This window comes from Pseudophryne corroboree, chromosome 6 (genome assembly GCF_028390025.1).
Source record: "Pseudophryne corroboree isolate aPseCor3 chromosome 6, aPseCor3.hap2, whole genome shotgun sequence".
Lineage (NCBI taxonomy): Eukaryota > Metazoa > Chordata > Amphibia > Anura > Myobatrachidae > Pseudophryne > Pseudophryne corroboree.
This window is the reverse complement of record NC_086449.1, coordinates 484475449-484482598: the sequence shown is the minus strand read 5'-3', so window position 1 is coordinate 484482598 and position 7150 is coordinate 484475449.

Here is a 7150-nt window from a genome sequence, read left to right as displayed (position 1 = left end):
TAAAAAACGTCTTGAAAGTGGGTAGAAGGTTGCAGTGAACAACTCGCTCAATGGAGTGGAGGCAGCCAAGTACAAGGGGATTCTAAAGTTCGTGAGCTGATATCGTAAGTGAAGTTATTATGTGAAGAAATAGACAAAGGTAATCTGTGTTTAAATTAACAAAAAAACATTTTTGTTATATATAAGCACCAAATAACCCATGCAAGATAGTGGGGAGTTTCACTGCTACATCAATCTGCTTACTTTGATGCATAGATAAGATGTGAAATATGATAGACATGTAAGAGGAAGTACAATAGATATCTCACACTATGTGGAAAGATATTGTACAAGAGGTGTGAATTCAAACCTATACGGAGAAACGAATATTTCTTTTCCACTATTAATCTCTGTAAGCCACTGTGATAAGATTGAACGCATTAGAAAGTGCAAACAATCTGAAAAAGCATATTGTTTTTATTAACACCTTTCACCAAATTAGTTTACAATGACTGTAAAGATAGTATGTTTGTGCTCCTGTGTGCTCCGACATCATTTGACCCAAGTTTCATGATATAGCAAAAACAAAAACAAACTAAATAAAGTTTATTTTATGAATAAATAAATACCTCAGTCATTGAATAAAGTATATATGCTGAGTAATTTTATGCTGGGACCACTGAATGAAGATTTGCCAGAATTTATTATTATTTAAATTACATGAGTGAACAGGCCATTTCCCGGAGATAAACAATTCACAGAGCAAATGACACCTAAAAGACTCAGCATTAAATAAAAAATTGTTTTTAGGATGCTGATAAGTAGATTCTTATGTCCAGAATTGGACTTGCCCACAGGGTAACATGGGAATTCCAAGGTAAGCCCCACTGCTGGTAACCTGGAATTCCAAGGTAACACCGCTAGGGTCCCCTGTTTGGGCATGGTTTCTCCCCCTGGTGACGTGGCTCCTCCCCCTGGTGATGGCAGAGATCCTTTCTACAACTTGGTTTTAGCCATAACCCACTGCTGAGGTCCCCACCCCTTTGCCTAATGTCAGGTTAAAGACAGTGCTTTCAAATTATACATTTTTACTCTTTTAAAGGGTCAGATACATAGGAGTAAATTCTTTAAGATTCATATTTCATCGTGTTTGACCAAGATAAAACATGGGTGATATCGATCAAACACGGGTGCTTTTTTAAAACCAAGGCTGGGTACACACTTGATGATATGGTACCTATATATCATCTGATCCAGCGTATTGGACTACATATATAATTCACATCGTCCACTGTGTTTGCACTATATCGTTAATGATGCGCGCTCCCACAGGTCATTAACGATATTCGATATCTTTAGTTCTTACCTTGAAATCTAAAGATATCGTGAAAGCCTGCATGCTCCTGGATGTGGCCGAGTGACGTAACTGACAATATTGTCGACAATATCGTTCCATGTGTATGAACAATATTGTTTCCAGGGAAAAATCATACACAATGTCATATCTGATGTGCATCGGTAAGTGTGTACCCAGTTAATCGTGTTTTCCGATGGTAAATGTGGTTGTGTTTGGCTGCTGTGCTTGCCAGCAGCCAAACACTCCAGTAGATGAATCCTGCACAGATCAGTGAGATCTATGCAGTAAGTCTGTGTTAAAATGTGTAAGAAACAAAGTTAGGAAAAAACAACAACTTTGAGTTGGTCCTTTTCCTACAAATACATGGGAAACGTGTAGGGATCCCCTATATTTAAACAACAAGCTCCGGACTCTCGGGCAGGTCCTGGTTTCAAAAATACAGTGGAGGGGGCTGGGGGGGTGGGAGTGGGGAGGACACGTAGGGGTCTCCCATATTTTTGGAACCAACAGCAGGCTCTACTAGCCAGGGAGGTAATGCCACAGCCGGGGGACACGTTTATATTGGTACCTGCAGCCATAGCTTTACTCCCCCGACTAGTCAGTCCTGGCTGGGACGCCCTTGGAGGTGGGGACCCCCCGATAAAGGGGTCTCCCCTCAAGGCCCCCATAACCCAGGACTGAAGCCCAAGGCTAATCTTGGTACCCCTGGGTGGTGGGTGCCTGGTTCATTGCTTTAAAGTGTAAGAATTAAATTAATATTGTCTTTTACAGGTGGAACTACAGGTCACAGCAATCCTCCCCCGCATGCTGGTACTTTGAGAACCACAAGCACCAGCAAACAGGGTATTACAGGGCCCAATGGTACCTGTAGCCCCTCTGTAAAAGAAATATTACAGTAAACACAGTACACACACCATAGTAAATACAAGGGTGCTTGAAAGTTTATGAACACTTCAGAATTTTCTATATTTCTGCTGAAATGTGGCCTAAAACTGCCTCACACAAGTCCTAAGAGTAGACAAAGAGAACCAAAGCAAGTTTTTATTGAGAAAAATGATCCAATATCACATATCTGTGAGCGGCAAAAGTATGTGAAGCTTTAGGCTTAGCAGATATTTTGAAGGTGAAATTAGAGTCAGGTATTTTCAATTTATGGGATGTCAATCAGGTGTGAGTGGACAACCTGTATTTTTAAAACAACTGGGATCTATTAAAGTCTGATGTTCACAACACATGTTTGTGGAAGTGTATCATGCTACAAACATAGGAGATTTCTGAGGATCTCAGAAGAAGAGTTGTTGATGTTCGTCAGGCTGGAAAAGGTTACAAAACCATCTCTAAAGAGTTTGGACTTCACCAATCAACAGACAGATTTTGTACAAATGGAGGAAATTCCAGACCATTATTAACCTCCCCAGAAGTGGTTGACCACCAATAATCATGCCAAGAGCAAGAGTAAAATTGAGGTTCTTAGCATATTTTTTGGCCAAAAATATGGACCCATCTACCAAGGCCAAGTGACCTCATCAGGTGGGTCCCTCACATTCCAAAGTCCAGAGCACGGAAACCCCAAGGTGAGCACAACCCAAACGCCCCAAGGCGACACACTATTAAGAAGTAGCAGTTTATGTGTTGAAAAGTGTTACATTAATAAGAAGTAGCAACTAAAAGAGATAACATTTCAGAGTTTCTTATAATTGCTCTAATTACCAGTGTTCTTAGTGTTTAGAGTGTGCACCTGCATTTTCTCTTTTTTTGTGTATGGCACTACAATTGAACAATGTGAACAAGGACACTACTATGGTGCATAACATTAACGAAGGCATTGCTATGGTTCAGAAAATAAACAAGGACACTATTATGGGGCATAAAATTAACAACTTCTGAGGTCTATCTCGACTCATTGGGACAGGGGCCCCTTCAAAATGTTGCTATGGGGCCCACAAAATTCTGACTACACACCTGGCAGCGATAGTTACATATGGTAATGCAGCACGAGGCGTCTGGTATAAGTAGACACCTCCTGTATGCATGTGTGATCCTCTGCTGCATTTTAGGATGCAGCATCTGATCACATGCAGCACCATCGCCCGGCTGAGTAACCCATGAGATTACACAGACTGGCCACCGTTGCTCTGTCGCTGTGGCCAAGAGATCTCTGTTGGACGACGGAGACCCTGGCCTAAGCACTTCAACAAAAAGGAGGTGGTACATTTCATTTTCGGGAAACGGAGCACACCCTTCCCTGCCACCAAATGATGGCACACTGTCAATCAACTGATGTTTGCAGTCGTAGGTCATTTTATGTATCTGCAGTACAGTAAGTGTATATAAATTGCTGAGAAGACTTATGCACTATTTCAAGGGATTTTTTTTCTTTGACATGTACAAAAATAAAAATATATCTTTAGCAAAACACTATAGCACAACAACAGCAGGTCCTGTCTCAGGAGGAACTTTTGATGAGTTTACAGTATACTGTATTATGATCTAGTGTAAAGCGAGAGACAGAGCACTAGTCATGTTTGAATGTTTTTCTTTTTTTATTGATTTTTTTTATGTTACTGGGCTATGACAAGGCTTGGTTCCATAAAAAGATAATGCAGAGAAAACAAATGGGAAATAACATACACATGACAAATCAAAGTAAAGGTGTATTGCCCAAGGTGACATGTCTACAATAGATATCAGTACGTAAAAGATCTCTACTGGCCTAAGCCTGAAAGAAAGGACAAAGTAGCATCCCAGGACTTAATCCTATTTGTGTAAGGAGAATACATATGAATGCAGTCAGACCAGTACCTGGATATTACTGTATATACCAACATTCAAACTAGAAGTGGTTCTAGATACAAGGTGGGCTGTGGGTGGGCACCTCCTCTCTCGTCACTGCATATTCCAAATAGACTCTAGCACTGTGCCAGAGTCTACTGAGCACAGCTGCCATTTTCCCAGTGATTTTTTTTTTGCTGAATGCACAGATCTTCCGGCTCGCAGAGGCTGTGTATGACGTCACGCAGCCGCTGCGGCCCGCCCCCCGCACAGTCTGGCCACGCCTGCGTTGGCTGGACCACACCCACAAAATGGCGGCCAAACACAGCTGTGCCCCCCACTCCCGCCCAGCTACCGCCTCTGCCTGTCAATCAGGCAGAGGCGATCGCTAGGTAACAACAGCCTTCGGCTGTCAGCCATGCGCCAGCGCACTTCGACGCCGGCGCATGCGCAGTTCTGACCTGATCGCTGTGCTGCGAAGAACTGCAGTGAGCGTTCAGATCAGAATGACCCCCCAAGTGGCTACATCATTCCAGTATGTATCCAGGGAAGATAGTGCTGACACTGCCTATAGCAATGACTCTGGCAATGTGCAGAAATTATACAACCCTGAAAAGATGGTGCCTGCGACGCAAGCAATTTTGAATGGGGCCAGTGTCGGACTGGGGCATCATGAGTCCATGTGCATCGCACAGCCTATGCTGAAGTATAACTTTATCAGCAGCATTTGCACAATAGGCCTTTCTTTATTATAACGCTCATTTCTTAAACTCATGTGTAAGAGATAAGTTGTTGTTTTATTATTATTTTTAATAACGAATGTTAAATGTACCTGTCACAACTGAGGGTTTTGGCTGACAGGAGAAAGCCTCAGTTGTAGGGGCTGAGAGGAACTTAAACCGGGGAGGTTTAATCAGACCCCTGGACATGTAAGTGTTAAAAGGAAACCCGAAGGTGTGACCATGACAAACAGGTAAAAGTCAAAATAAAAGTCTATTTATAGACTCCGTGTAAACAAACAGCATTCAAGGTAAATAATGGCAATGATAAATAATATGATTCCTGGAGCACTCTGACCATGAAATGGTTACACAGGACACTGGTAGGTAAGAACAGCTGTTACAGTCCTTAGATGGAATAACCTTACCAGGCCTGGCTGTAGTAGTGAAGATATCCAAGGAACATGCCAGTAGATGGAACAGATGAAGTTGGTAACTTGAATCAGCTGTTGTAATTGCTGGATGGAACCAGCCAGGTGGTAAGACACGGAGTGGATGCGGAATGGAATCAGCCAGATGATAAAGTCACTGAATGAATGCTGGGTGGAACCAGCCAGGTGATGAAACACGGAGTGAATATAGTAAGATGCTAGGGAGCGTGGAAACAGAGGAGTTGAAGGATGATTACCGGTGGTAGTGGATACTGCTGGAAGCAGATGAAATAGCTGGAAGCTGGAAACTGGATCAGCCACGGAGGACTGCAGAGTCAGGCTGCACCGCAGGATGGTAGGCAGGTGCGGGTCTCTTTGGTGGATGCTGGAGACAGGAGCTGGAACCTGGAAACACAACCACAGGAGAGAGACTGGAACAAGGTATGACAAACAAAGCACTGACCAGTTCCTGGCCCAGGCACAGGATACTTATACCTGCAGCAATGCAGGTATTGGCTGGGCAATTATGCAGATATCCAGGCAGTGGATTGGAGGAACTGAAGCATGTGGTTAGATCCAACATGGCTGCGCCCATGTTAAAACTTGGAGGGAAAACTGGCTTGGGAAACCATGTGGAAACAACTGCAATGGCGGCGCCGGCCACAGAGGACAGGAGACGCCAGACTGACAAATGTATGCTGAGACTCGTGGATGACAACGGAGGCCGCGGCAGGCATGGAACACCACACTGACAACCTGCAGCTATAACACAGGAGCGGAGGCTGCGGAGAACGGGAGACGCCATGCAGGATTCAAACCTGGCGCCGCAGTGACAGCATCTCAGCGTGACAGGAGGAATGTGCAGTATGTGGACACAGATGAGATCCGGCCTTGGAACGCTGAGCGAACCTCAGGAGACATCTGAAAGGCAGGTAATGGCGTCCAGATACCCGGATCGTGACAGCACCTACTTGGTTTATGGTTTTATAGACATATTATACGTACCATGCTCAACTATTTTAATGTAATTAATTTATCAACTTTTAAAGTACTGAACACATGTTTTGCTCCATTATCTTTCTACCTTTCAAATAAAGGTTGTTATTATTATTAAAATATATATTGAATTATCGGTATATTTAAACATAAGAGTAATGCCAGTATATAAGGAATACCTACACTGTAAAACATAGTAAACAAGTGGTTCCCAGACTGGGGTGTTAATTCAGGTTTGTTAGCAAACCAAAAAAGTTAGCAATTGGGCAAAACCATGTGCACTGCAGGTGGGGCAGATGTAACATGTGCAGAGAGAGATAAGCTGTGTACTCATGGTGCAATATTTCTTTTGATTTTGACTATATATTCAAAATCATAAGAAAATATAGTGCATATTGCACCAGGGCCTAATTCAGGCCTGATCGCTGCTGTGCATTTTCGCACAGCAGCAGATCAGGTCTGACCTGCCGACGCATGCCAGACAGCCAACGGCTGCCTCAGCCCTGTGATTGCCTCTGCCTGATTGACAGGCAAAGGCGGTCGCTGAGCGGAAGGGTTTGGGCTGGCAACGTTTGGCCGCTGTTTTAAGGGCGTGGTCCGGGCAACGCAGGCGTGCTCAGACCATGCGGGGGGGCGGGCTGCGGCAGCTGCATGATGTCACATGCAGCCGCTGCGACCCGGACAGCATTGAGTAGCTCCCTGCCAGTGCGCAGGATCTGCGCTGGTAGGGAGCTACTCTTCAAGTACAAATGCATTGCCGCTGTATGGCGGGGTAGGGGCTGACATGCGGGGCGGACTAGCCCTGTGCTGGACATCCCCCCGCATGTCAGGGAAGCTGATTGTAGATGTGCTAAATTTAGCACATCTATGATCAGGTCTGAATTAGGCCCCATGTG